This window comes from Theobroma umbraticum, unplaced genomic scaffold, assembly GCF_002168275.2.
Source record: "Theobroma umbraticum cultivar Fairchild unplaced genomic scaffold, ASM216827v3 scaffold_12.1, whole genome shotgun sequence".
Taxonomy (NCBI): domain Eukaryota; kingdom Viridiplantae; phylum Streptophyta; class Magnoliopsida; order Malvales; family Malvaceae; genus Theobroma; species Theobroma umbraticum.
In genome coordinates this window covers 5,203,438-5,217,805 of record NW_018397269.1, presented here as the reverse complement: position 1 = coordinate 5,217,805, position 14,368 = coordinate 5,203,438, and the positions used below count along the sequence as shown (strand labels likewise).

At 33.2% G+C, this 14,368-nt stretch overlaps 1 long non-coding RNA gene across 6 annotated transcripts; it reads left to right on the top strand.

The window, feature by feature from the left end:
* The first annotated feature begins 1,407 nt into the window (after positions 1–1,407).
* LOC110425898 (uncharacterized) lies at positions 1,408–5,255 on the top strand. 6 transcript variants are annotated; one of them, XR_016351862.1, is made up of 7 exons: positions 1,408–1,827; positions 1,957–2,040; positions 2,116–2,179; positions 2,365–3,848; positions 4,147–4,486; positions 4,567–4,652; positions 4,728–5,255. It is a non-coding gene; the product is annotated as an uncharacterized LOC110425898 (long non-coding RNA). The 6 variants fall into 6 exon arrangements; XR_016351861.1 differs by having other exon boundaries at positions 1,952–2,040; XR_016351863.1 differs by having other exon boundaries at positions 1,408–2,040; positions 2,365–2,473; positions 3,797–3,848.
* Positions 5,256–14,368: the final 9,113 nt, after the last annotated feature.

The window sequence follows — 14,368 nt, the reverse complement described above, 5'->3', positions numbered from 1 at the left end:
TTTGGAGTTGTTTAGAGAGAGATATGGTCAAACTTCTGAAACATAGACGAATGAAGTCATCGCCATACTTGCACTGATTTTCATCAAAGAAGCCTTTTTCATCAATTTCCTAGAAAAACCATAAGAGACATTAGCAATAACTAGTCTTAAAGTAATTTAAAACAAAACAACATAAGATTTAACTAAAATAACTTAAATTAGTCACTTAACAAGTAATCAAAACTTAAAAACACGTAAAATGCTAAAATCCAAACCTAAAACCTCAAAGATCTAGCTACTTAAGCCCCCAAAATGTATCAAAATAACTCTATATAATAGAGTTATCAGATACCAATTAAAGTTAGTTAAAGTATTTAAGAGTGTTGGAAGGTGAAAGGAATAATTCGAAATAAAATATTCTGCACTTAAAAAATAGTAACTAAATAATAATATTTTTACCGAGGATGAATTAGCAAATTAAAATGTGAATTAGAGGTGAACCGGGATAAAGTGAGACATTTTGGATCCCGAGGAGACAAGTGAAAAATTTTAAAATAAAATAATATTTTATTAATAAAATAATATTAAAATATTAATATTTTAACTGTTATCGAAATTAGTTATGAAGAAGAAGTATATAATTAATCTAAGTGGGGAGAAGAAGTAAGAAAGAATTTAAAAGAAAAACAACGTTAATGGGGCTCGTATGCCTTTATTAAATAAAACTAGCACGAGTAAGTATATATTTAAATATTATGGTGATACCTTGGTGAAGTGTAAAATTTTATATTTTGTTTGCACACATGTAAAGGAAGAAAGATAGAAGAAAATTGGACTTTAAAACATGTTGGAAGGATCAAATTGTAGAAGATGAATATTTGGAGGGTTAAATGGTAAATAAGGAAAAGTTTAAGAACATATGTGCAAGTTTAATTAAATGGACATTTACTAATCAAGAAAGGTTAGGTTATGTCGAATATGCGATGTGCATGCAAAATTAACTGTTACATGCAAATCATTGTATTGAAAAAGAAGGAAGCTAGTGGGGAACATGTGGCACCCCACCATGTGAAAGTTGATAAAGAGAAAAAGAATAAAGAGTATTTAAATAAGAGAAAACCATGGTTTGGCAAAGATAGCCCATAGTAAACAACATAAGAATGGTAATGTGATTTAAAAAGGAAACAGTATAATCATAGCATGAAATATTATTGGATGATAAGGTGGCATTGAAAGGAAATAAAAATGAAATGCAATAAAATACGTGTGAAATGTAATGCAAATGAAATAAAAGGAAACATTGCATGAACAAGCCACCAATGGGAGGTGGTGATAATAACAAAGAGAAGAATTGATTGGCATGACTTGTAAAGAGAAAAGAAAAGACAATAGTGGGAAAAGAGTGGACAATGATGGTGGTGGCTGAAAGGTTTAAAAAGCCTTTTTACCTTGTGATTTTAACCACATGAAAGTAAAAGGAAAATGATAAAATGACCAAACTTTAGGCAATCCGCCCATGAGAGAAGAAATGAAAGGAAGTGTTGCCATTTCCTTGGGCAATCTGCCCATAACAAAGAAAAATGGGATGAAGGCTCATTTTACCCTTGTTTTGTCCACCACCTGAGAGAGAGAGAGAAAAGAGAAGAAAAGCTACATACAAGGAAAGGCTCGATTTTTAGAAGAAAAGTGTGAAGAAAACAAGTAAGTTCCATGAGAGATCCACCCATTTGGAAGAGATATGGAAGGAAAATAGCCTTGTGAGGCTTCCACCTGAGAAGAGAGAAAGAGTTGAGTGAAAAAGGCTTGGAGGAGGCTCGGTTTAGTGGAAGCTAGGAGAAAAACCAAAAGGTAAGTAGAACCTAAACCCTAAACCAAAAAACCTTCCAAGCTAAGGAAGGTAAGTAAAACCTTGATTTTGGTTATGATTTCTTGAGGAAATAAGTTGGTAATTGTGTGAGAATGTTTGTGGCAGCAAAGGTCATCCAAGATTTGAAAGAAATAGATGCATGCGTGTGGATCAATCTTGGAATGCATGGTGATTTTGAGATAGTTAAGTAATGGGTGAGCATTTTAGTCTTGAAATCACACGTAAACAAGAGAAATGATATGTATGCTAATTGTTTATGTTTGTGGAAGCAATGAAGACCATGGATGAGAGGAAATTGTGAATCATATGTGGGACTCAAGCTAAAACCGAGACGTGAGCATGCAATGTGTCCAAATTGTGTTGTGTTGGTTATGAACAGTTGATAATATGTGAAATGCATGTTAAAATGCTTGTGGTTGAGGTTGAAGAAAAATATGAAATTTGGTAAAGGAATTATTAACCAATCTACTACCCATATTTGTGTATGATTAAGCTTATTGAGTTTAATTTGTTTCTAGGAAATGTTTGTCGTAGTGGCACGCCGGAAGAGGTAACGGGTGACCTGCAAGTAGAATTAGTTAGATACGCATTTAAGTCAATAGTGACGAAGCATCCCGCTATTGTAAAGTGAGTAACGGGTGTCGATTTTAAAATCTCCATACTATATATTGTTTTACATTAATAAACGTTGTTGGTTTTCCTTAAGTGCATTTGTGGATAACATGAGCTATTAGCCTTGCTAGGCCATTTTTAAAATAGATTTACAATGATTTTTATATTGCTATTGTGGAAAGCATGAGCTGGTAGAAACCATAGTAAATTGTGGATGCAAGTGTTTTTAAAGTGATTTAGATATATTGATAGATAAGCTATATATGTAAAAAGTTTTACAAACCAGGAAACGAGCCTTGCACGATGTTTGCATCAATATTCGTGCCTTGTGTTTTTGTGTGATATGCATAGCAAAATGCATTTGTTAAATGATTTAAAATGCAAGTTTGAGCACCGATTTTATTCCGATCTTTGTACAAAGTATTTTACCATGCCATTTAATGTGAAAAGCAATTTGAAAGATTATTGAACTTTGATTTCAAACGATTTAAAGGAAAAGCCTTGGAAAACTTGATTAGGTTTCTAAAACAATTTTGACAAACTGAGAGCATCGAGAGTAGCCGACTGTCACTTCGGTTAAGTGTGACCCTTGTGTACAAATGAGTTCTAGCTAAAGAACCTTTAGGTCGTCGACTGGCTATTAGGCATGGCTGGAGCCATAGTCTGTGATATACGTGGCAAGGCCATGAGTTGTTATATGTGGCTAGGCCACAAGTGATATTCATGATTATGACTGCTTGATTTCTTTGACGTCGGCTAACATCGTCGAGACTACCATGGTTGTGGGGGTTTGATGGAGCAGAGCTCTCAGATGTTATTACGTAGAAATAAGTCCACGGGTGATTACGATACTTACATACTCGAGAGCCTTGTGAGTTTTTGATGCGTACTCTTTTGCATGGCGGAGAGTTAAGATTTCTTTGCAGCTCCTTTAGTTTGAATAAAAGCTTTCAGTGGTTACTTGATGATCATGAAATTGTTTACATGGCCAGACACTTTGATTTCTTTATATGCCACACATTTTGGAGTATGCATAGTTTATGCTATTATTCATATGTTTATGGCAAGTAATGTTTTTGATGTTTGAACTCGGTTTCGCTAAAGTTGTTTTGGGCACCGTTTTACCAAGTGAAATATTGTATTATATTTTATAGCTTCATTTTTACAAGGCACAAACACTCTCTACTAGTGATTTGATTTTTCTAAGATTACTATACTTATTCCGGTTTTATTATTCAAATTTATCTACCTTATGCTTGTTTCCCATCTACACCCTACTCACGGAGCCGATGATCACTAAGTCTATGAGACTCACACCCTTTTATTTCCCTTTTGCAGATAGTGATCAGCTTATCTTGTAGTCATTGGCATTTTCAGCCCAACGGGATAGGTAAAGGCATGTCATAGCACTTTATTTCGAGTCGCTCCGTTGCTAGAGATCGAGTTGTCATAGTGTAATTTGTTATGAAATTAGACAATAATGTCAATGCAAATGTACATTTGGAGATTATAAGTCTTGATGTATTATTTTTACGATTATGTGGAATAAAGGTTTAGTCAATTTATAAAGATTATTGTTTAATTCTTATTACAAAGAGTTTTATGGATCAAGGTAATTTCATAGATTGATGGCATGAATATGAAGTAATAGCTATCGTTTTATGTAAGGCTTATTCGAAACTTGGCAGGTTCTCTTGTGAAACTCAAACACCAATAGCGATCGAGGAGTGGTCGTTACATTTAAAGAATAAATAAAGAAAAGGAAAAGAAAGGTGAGGAAAAAGCTTGGGAAAGAAAACCGCACCTTGAAAAAAAAAGAAAAATGAGAATCAGCTTGGAAGCAGAAAGAAAGAGGAAGGGAAGGAGAAAGGAAGAAAGGAGGAAAGAAGAAAGGAAGAAAAGAGAGAGAAGAAAAGAGAAAGGAAGGTTCAGTTTTGGAGAAACTAGAGAAAAATTGAGAAGTTTTCCTTTCACATGCCTTTGTTGGAGTTTAAAGAGACCTTGGTGGGTTGGCTTAGAGATTCCAAGGTAAGGAAGGTAAGAATTATCGTTTTGTTTGAATGCATGCTTTTTGAACCGATTATAATGTGGGATTTTGTTTGTGGTAGCAAGAATCTTCAAGGATTCAAGAACTAGATGCATGCATGTAGTGGATCTTGGAATGCATGATGATTTTGAGCTAGATAAGCAATGGGTAAGTGTTTTAATCTTGAAATCACAACTAGAAAGGAGAAATGAGATATGTATTAATTGTCTATGTTTATGGCAGCAATGATGGCCAAGGATGTGAAGGAATTGTGAACTATATGTGGAATTCAAGCTAAAACCGAGAGCAAAGCATGCAATGGACTATATTGTGTTGTGTTGGCTTTGGTTGGTTGAAGTATATGGGTTGTATGTTAAATGACTGTGAATAATGTTGATGAAAACTATAAAATTAGGTTAAGGATTTGTTGATGGATGTGCTGCCCATATATGAGTGCAATTAAGTGTATTGGGTTTGAATTGTTGCTAGAAACTGTGAGAAAGGAAAGTTGCTGTGGCGGCATGTCGAAAGAGGTAACGGATGACTGGTAGGTAGAATTAGTTAGATACGCACCCAAATCAATAGCGACGTAGTGTCTGCTATTGTAAGGTGAGTAAAGAGTGTCTATTTCAAAATTTTGATGATATATATACATATCGATATACGATTAATAAACGTGTCGGTTTGCTTTAAATGCAATTTGTGGACAGCATGTGTTGTTAACCTTGGTAGGCGATTTTTAAATGGATTTGCAATCAAGTTATATTGAATTTGTGGACAGCATCAGTTAGTAGAATGTTAGGCTTGTGAATGCCATGCTTTGAAAAAGGTTTTGTATATATGTATATATTAACTACATACGTAAAGAGTTTTAGAAATCGAGAAACAAGCTTTTTAACTCAGTTTACATAAAAACGTGCTTTATTGTTTGTGTGATGTGCATTCATGAATAAATTTCATGTTCACCATGCTGTTTTGATATATAAACCTCATGTAAAGATTTTATATTATAAAGTCTTACAATGTGGTTTTATCATGTTACCATGAATGGTATTTTAGAAATGGATTTGAAATAAGCTTTTGAGAACCCAACTTGATTTTAAATGGTTTTATCAATCCGGGAGATTTGAGAGTAGGTCAAATGTCACATCGGGATTGTGTGACCCTTTTGTACAAGTAAGCTTTAGCTAGAGAATCTTTGGGTCGCCAATGGGCTGTTAAATGTGGCTGGGGCCATTGTCTGTGATATGTATACATGGGAAAGCCACGGGATGATATACGTGGCTAGGTCACAAATGATATACGTGGTTGCAACCACATGATTTCTCCGATGTCGGCTAATGTCGTTGAGACTACCATGGTATGGGAATCCAGTGGAGCAGAGCTCCCATATGTTATTATGTGAAAACGGGTCTGTGAGTATATTAGTGCGATTACCTACTCGAGAGTGATATCTATTTTGGTTTTCAAACTGGAATTCTTTCGTATGGTGAGAATTACATGTTGTTCCACAACTCCGTTGTTTATACAATGATTTTGTATTTAAATTCCTTGAGGACAAGATGATTTCCAAACTTCTATATAAGTTCTAGTAATGTTTGGTTTTATGGGAGCATATATCATTATACTAATTTGCTTTGAGTAAAGTTGTTAAATGATTTCAACGGTGGAAATCTTTACTTGTATTGGTTTCAATACTTGTTTTAAACAATTATCTTGTATTAAAATTCTTGGTTTTACATGTAAGGCACAAAACTCCTTTTTGAGTTAAATTGTTTACATGTATTCTTTTCCTTTTAATATTCAAATCTTTTATCCTTAGCTTGTTTCCCATCTATGCCCTACTCATGGAGTCGATGATCACTAGGTCTGTAAGACTCACCCCTTTATCTTCCTTTTGTTGATACGTGATCAGCTCAAGTGTATTTCCCTAGTATTTTGATTCGCTGTGACCTAGGTAATAGCATTTCTTAGACTTCCACTCCGAGTCGCTCCGCTGCACAGGGGCCGTGTTATGTAAAATAGTTGGATTTTTAAAACTTATTAGTTTATCAGAAATGTATTGGGAGAACTTAGAGGTTGTGTAATGAATATTAAGTGTGATGTTGAATTAGATGAAAATTTATCGGAATTGGATATTGTCATCTGGTACCGACGTATTGATTACAAATGTTTATTTGGTTTAAGTAAACGATAGTATCACTATTACTAATTGATTTATATACGTAAAAGAATGTTTTGATTTGATTATCTAGAATCTCAACTAAGGCTTGTTCGGGATTTGGCAGGTTCACTCGAAAGTCTTGAACGTCGGTAACGATCGGGGAAAAGATCGTTATAGTGGCACTTGTTGATATATATATAATGCTTGAGCTTATGCAATTAAGTTGAGAAGTTCCTTAATAGTATAACGAGAATTATGAATGCATGCATCATCATTTTGTATGTAAATGGATGTTATAAGATGCTTCTACATGTAATGATGAATGTTTAATGATGTTATCGTAAAAAGTTTGCTTAGGCCTAATAGATTATGCTCAACTAGGTCTATGCCTCGATCATGAGCCTTCTAGGAAATGAGGTGTGGCAAGATACACATTAAATTTGTCTCATGTTCTCAACTTCCACCGGAGTTATAGATGACATCTTCTTAGAAAGTTTGATTCCATGTCTAGAAATGACAAAACCTTTCTTGGAATCTTGCATAGCAAACTTGGCCAAAATCTTGTCTATGTAAGATGTTTAAGATAATGTTATTTACTTGTTCTTATGATCCCTTATAAATTTGATCCCTAAAACATAGCTCGCTTCTCTCAAATCCTTCATATTGAATTATTGGTTCAGCCAGCCATTAACTATTGATATCATTCCTACATCATTCCTAATGAGTAAAATGTTATCAATATAAAGGACTAGGAAACAAAAATTTTTATCTTGTATCCTTTTATAGACACAGGGTTCATCAAGATTTTGTTGAAAACCGTATTATTTGATAACACTATCAAATCTTATGTTCCAAGACTTAGACGCTTGCTCCATAAATGGACTTATGCAATTCACGGACCTTATGCTCATGGCCCTTTTTATTGAAACCTTTTCTTTGAGCCATATAAATGCAATCTTCAATATCCCTATTTAAAAATGTGATTTTGACATCCATTTTCCATATCTCATAATCCAGATGTGTAGCTATGATAGGAAGATCTTGATGGATTTAAGCATAACAATCGGTGATAAGGTTTCCTCATAGTCAATCCCTTCTCTTTGGGTAAAACCCTTGGCCACTAGTCTAGCCTTGAAGGTCTTCACATTCCCATCACTTCCTCTTTTTCTCTTGTAAATCCATTTGCACCCTACATGTTTTATCCCTTCAGGTAAATTTACTAGAGTCTAGACTGTGTTGGAATCCATGGAGTCAAACTTCGATTTCATTGCCTTATGCCACTCTTTAGCATTTACATCATTAATAGCTACTTTATATGTAACAGGATCAAATTCATGTTCATTTGAGAGTGCAATCATGTTTTCTCCCAAACCCCTATATCTCTCTAATTGTCTCATAACCCTCTTACTAAGTTAAGGCATCACTATTTGATGTTCACGTTATGTTTCTGTTTCAACCCTTAAATTAGGTTGTGTTATGACATCTTTAGAATTAACTTTTAAATATGAAAGATTAGACAATTCTTCTAAGACAATTTTACTTCTAGGTTTGTGGTTTCTCACAAACTCTTCCTCTAAGAAAGTGGCATTTGCACTAACAAAAACTTTGTTTTCTTGAGGATTATAGACGTAATAACCTCTTGTTCCCTTTAGATACCCTATAAACAAGCACACCTCAATCTTTGGTTCCATCTTTGTGAACTAAAGATTTAAAACATGTGCAGGCCACCAACAAGCTCTCAAATAACATATAAATGATTTATGCCTTGTCTACAGCTCCCTTGTTGTCTAAGGCATAGCCTTAGATGGAGCAAAATTGAGCAAGTACTTACTAGTTTGCATACAATATCCCAAGAATGAGATTAGAAGGTTAGCATAGTATTTCATTGATCTAACCATTTCTAAAAGTGTCTTATTTCTTTTTTTAGCTAGTCCATTATGTTGAGGTGTTCTCAAAGTTGGAAAATTAGAAATTATCCCAATGTTAGGGAGATATTACTAAAATTCATCTGATAAATACTCAACACCCTAATCTGATCGAAGTTGCTTCAATGGCTTGCCTAGTTGCTTTTCAACTTTAGATCTGAATACTTGGAACTTTTCAAATGATTCATTTTTTCTATGCATTAAATACACAAAGCCATGTCTTAAATAGTCATCAATAAAAGTTATGAAATATTCATAACCTCGTCTAGATTGTACGTTCATTAGTCCACACACATCTGTGTGCACCAAGTCTATAATATTTGGCATTCTATTACCTTTTGCCTTGAAAGGCCCTTTGGTCATTTTTGCTTCAATACAAGACTCACATATTAGTAAAAGACCCTTAACCATGTCTAGTAGAGTGCCATCCTTTATAATCCTATTGAGTCTATTTTGATTGATATGACCTAAACATAAATGCCAAAGATAATTTTGATTCATGCTAGATTTTTTTACTCTTTCAATTTTAAATCATATTGCTTCTATATCATTTGCAAAATAAGTTGTCGGCTCCAGGAAATAAAGATTATATGTTACATTTCCAAAACAAATAAAATCCTTATTCAAATAAATTATGAGTGTCTCACTAAAATAAACTGAATATCCAAACTTTATTAAACAAAAGACAGAAATCAAATTTCTATAAGTCTTTAGAATGTAATAAACATATTCCAAAACTAAGCTATGACCATAAGGAAATTGAAGAAAAATGGCTCCCACTGCTAATACTGAAATGAATGTGCCATTCGCCATCCGCATCCGAAACTACCATTTACTTACTTTTCTCTTTTGTCTATAAAGAATTACAAACATGGTTAGTGGCTTCAAAATCTACTATCCAAGTATCTATAGAATCAATCATTAAACAGGCTTCTAACATATTTAGAAAACCCATACCTTGTTTACTCTTTTGGATTTCTTTAAGGTAGACCTTGCAATTTCGCTTCTAATGTCCTTTCACACCACAATGGAAACATTTTCTTTAGTGTTGTCTTTTGAAGCAGTCTTTTTTCTTTTTTGCTCCCACTAAGCCCTTAATAGTCATTTTCTTTCCAACTATCCTTTTTTTACCCTTGGGTTTGGGCTTAAAAGTGGAAATTGCATGTGCTTCAGGGTTCTTTTTCAAATCAAGAACCTCCTCCACATTTTTTAGATCATTCATTAGCCTATTTAGGGTGTAATCCCTAATGTGCAGTTTGTAATCCAATTTGAACTGTGAAAGTGACGAATTCAAGCTATGAACGATCATAGATATTTACGTTTCTACATCTATCTTAGCACCATGTAATTTTGCCTCATTGAGACAAGAGATCATTTTCAGCATATTATCTCTAACTAGCTCCCCAGGTTTTTGCTTAAGATCCTTAAAAGCATTGATTAATTTCACCCTAGCAAACCTTGTTTTTGTACCAAACATCTCATGTAGGTGCAACATTATGTCAGCAGCATTACATATGCCTTCATGTTTCTTTTGCAATATACTATTGATTGAGGCTAGTATATAGCATTTAGCCACCTTGTCTGCATCATGCCACTACTTATGATATTCAATATCTTATGGAATTGATTAGGGAGTTAAATGCTTCAAGCTCATGGTAAAAAAAAACCCATGTGATTTTGCCATAATTAAGGACGATATTAAGGTTTCTTTTCCATTCAATAAAGTTATCACCATTTAGAGTGTATTTGTTCAACAAAATTGAAAGTGGATTCATAGTTGTGATGTAGATATGTTTTTGATAGTACATTTGAAATTATGTAAGCATGTTAGTTATTCATGGACATTGAATAGTTCATGATGCATGTATGCATGATGACAATATATAAAACCCTATAAATTGTATTATTAGTTCGATGGTCATTTACCTTTCTGTAATAAATTAACCGACTGTGGACTGTGAGAATTTACTCCCAAGCAAACTGAGACCCTCCCACTTAACTATGTTAGCCAGTATCTTTATACGTAATGTGGTTAAGGAACACCTTCATTTGGTCCACGAAGTTTACTAACAGAGCTACTATAGGCAAGTTAATATTAAATTCATGTTGAGTGTAACAACCATTATTTCATTCTTTTAATCTCTTTACTTAGTGAACCTTTATAGTAGGTCTCATTTTGTAATCCACCTAAAAGGATTCATCCTTTCATAGACCCAATCCGCCATAATCTAAATTCATGCCCACTTGTAAGGAGTGACATGTTTCATGTGCTAATGGGCCTACAGTGAAGACTATGGACTCTAAGATTGCTAGCATCCTCTCCGACTTAATATTTTTATACTTAGGGTTTTGATTCACTCTTTTTCAAATTTTCTAGATGCATATTTAGAATATCTTAAGTCAAATTATGGGCTTTGTTATGTTTCCAACTAAACACTTTTAGTATATAACTAAGTCATATTACCATCTTGTCTAGATGTGATTTATTTTTCAATATTCATTACGTATCTCATAGCATAAAACTCTTTTTAAATTAAAATACATAATGTGTGCATGGCATTCTTTAAGAGAAGTTAGCACCTTAATTCTAGCTGACATGTTTTCAAGTATACAAAAAATATCTTATATTATTCATATAAATACATAATAATAAGCCAAATTAATGTCCATTTTAGAAAAAAAAAAACAAATTGCAACTTGTAATTCTATTCAATTTTGCTTGCTTCTGCTACTTAGATCACACCAACTTGGTACTCTTTTCAATGTTATGACTATTTAAAATTTTCTAATTTTAATTTTAATTTTAACCCAATTTGAGAAAATAGTTTTACTTTGTCTAATTAATTAATCTCATGAATTAATGCCAAAAAAAATAATTTTCAATCCAAGGCTAAAATAAATTAATTTTTCAAAAATTGAAAAAAGATTTGGAAAATTTTTAAGAATATTCTTTTTTGAAAAAAAATATTTATTAGTAAAAAATTGGTGAAGGCCGACCTCAACCCATGGGTTGTTGCCCACACCTAAGGGTGGGCTGTTGCATGCAAGCAGCACTTATTGCTGCCTTGTGGCAGCATGTGGTGTTGCCCAACAGCACACTTAACCCCTTAATTTGTTTAATCAAAAAATTATTTTAATAGCAAAAAAAATATTTTTCATAAAATCACAATTTTAATGTAAGAAAAACTCTTTTCCTTAAACAATAATTGATACAAAAAAAAAAACTCCTTTTTCTTAGTAAAAATATTTATAGCCATAAAAAAATGAAAAGACCAAATATTACCTAATTTCTTTTTTCATTTTAGCTTTGATCTTCTTTTTCCATGGATACACCAAATACATCAAGAAATATTAAAATTATATGGGTTTCCCTAGTTACAAAAATCTAAGAAAAAATAAAAAAATCAAAAAGGAAACATAGCGATGATAAGCTACCCTTTGTTACAAGTAAAATTTTCTAGGATAATTAATGTGGCAGAAACCTTGAATCATGCATCATAACATATAACCACACATTGATTTGTTAGTATAAGCCCTACAAGCCAATCTATGATTGTATGGGAATTATAATTTTGAGATGATCATGTATGACATTTTGTTATTCAAAATAACATTAAAGTAAGTTCTTTATCCATAAGTTTGTGATTTAAATTATTTTATATACTTATGTAGATAAAGCCCATGGAACTATATATACCTTGCAAAAGAATTGTATTAGGATACAATTATGAGATCCTTATGCATTAAAGCATTGTTCTTAAAAGTTCCTAATCATTGTATTATTGTGACAAGGCATCAATAATGCTCAAAGATTGGCACATGTAATGTTCCTTACTTGTGAAGTAAGCAATCGTTCTCATAGATTGAAGTATAGGGATACTTGGAACTAGCATGTGGGTGCTTGCCATGGGAGAGCGAGTTCACTGAACATGACCCGCCATGAGAAGTGCATTTGGTACCTCACTCAAGTGTCTATGCAATACTTCTCATGTGTCAGTTGTGTAACTACTCCTTAGACTTGAGACACTAGGTTGTTTTGTATATAGAGTACTATGCTTTGATTTTATCCTTATGGGTGCCTAACCAAGGATGCCAAAACAGGATGGTTTTGGGTATAGTATAAAGCATACGAAGGTAAATGAGTGGTCAAGATAGGAATCATCACCCCAAGTGATTTAAGGGGAAATATCTCATTAGTTCTTGGTTAACATTAGCTTAATCAAATCCTTGGCCAAGGTGATTAGGAGATTATGAAATGAGTTTCATAAGTCTCCACAAAGCTAATGATCTAGCTGCAAGAACAAATATGGAAGTCAATAAGAGTAGGCACTATACCAAACTCTTATCATCTCTGGGATATATGATAAGGGAATGAATTACATTGAAAAACTGTACACTGAAAGGTTGTCAAAGAATCCTTTGACTCTCCTAACAATTGTGTAGCCATGATGCATTGCTAGATGCCAATCATGGTCTATAGAATTGAATTAGTTAATTTAAAATTGAATATGATTCATTTAAATTAATTAATTAATAATATTATAATTCAATTCTATTGCCAACTTGTTAGGAACCTAATGGGTCACACACAAAGGTTGTAATTCGGATTAAATTGAGAGTGTGATGATTTAAGTTAGACTTAAATAGAATTCTAGGTTTTAACTCCTAAGGACCTAATTAAAAGAGTTTAATTAGGTATTAGTTAAATGTTATAATTGTAATAATATTAAGGACTTATTTATAAAATTTTGATAAGTTAATCCTAGATATAAATATCACCTTATAGCCACTCTTTCTTAAAAATAAGGAAGTGGGAAGAAAACAAAATAAAAAACTCTTTTTCTCTCTTGAGTGCCGCCACTCTTGAGAGGTTTTATTTTGAGAACTTCTCCTTTGATCATTTGCTGGAAATCAAAGAAAAAAGAGGACAAATCATTGTCCACTTGCTAGCACAAGCTCGTGGCATAAAGCTCTCTCCTTGGGAAGGATCCGTTGCAATTGTGTGTGCATCATTGAAGGCCAAGCGATTGAGTGGCTCAGATTCTTTCACACAAAAGGTGTTCATGTTGTGTCACCAAAAGGAATCCATTTGGTTACGATATCACTTGAAAGGTAAACTTTTTCTGATTTTATGTGGTACCTAACTTTGTATTAAACAACCAAGGTGATCCAAAGATAAGAGGCATGTTTTATTTTATTTCAAGTTTTGTTATTCCACCGCGTTGATGCTGTAATCATGCCGTTCCTAGCATGATTACATCATGATAGTTAAATACATGCAAAGGTGCCAATCATGCATAATAGATATAGAAAACAAAACTTGCAATAATCATTGCTCTGATACCAATTGATGGAGTTGGATCTAAATGGGTTGATGTGTTTGTGTAAAGCATGCATTTCAAAAAATAAAAGTTATAAAGGAAGCAAGCAATCCAATTACACAAGCATAAACGCACATCATTCTTATTGCAAGTGATAAAATCATATTCTAAAAGATAAGAATCTATTAAAGTAAGATAAAGCGTACCTTTTATTTTGAGATTCTTATATATGGACACCATGTAACGACCACTTTTTGATCGCTACCGACGTCCAAGTCTCGCGGGAGAACCCACCAAGTCCCGAACAAGCCTTAATTGAAACTCTTGTTATTACCTTATATTCATTCCACCAACCTATATAATTGCTTGAACCGTATAACTCTTTGTAACATGATTTGAACAATAGCAATAATAAATTGACTTAATCTTATTCCACATAATCGTAAAAATCATGCATCAAGGTTTTTAATCTCC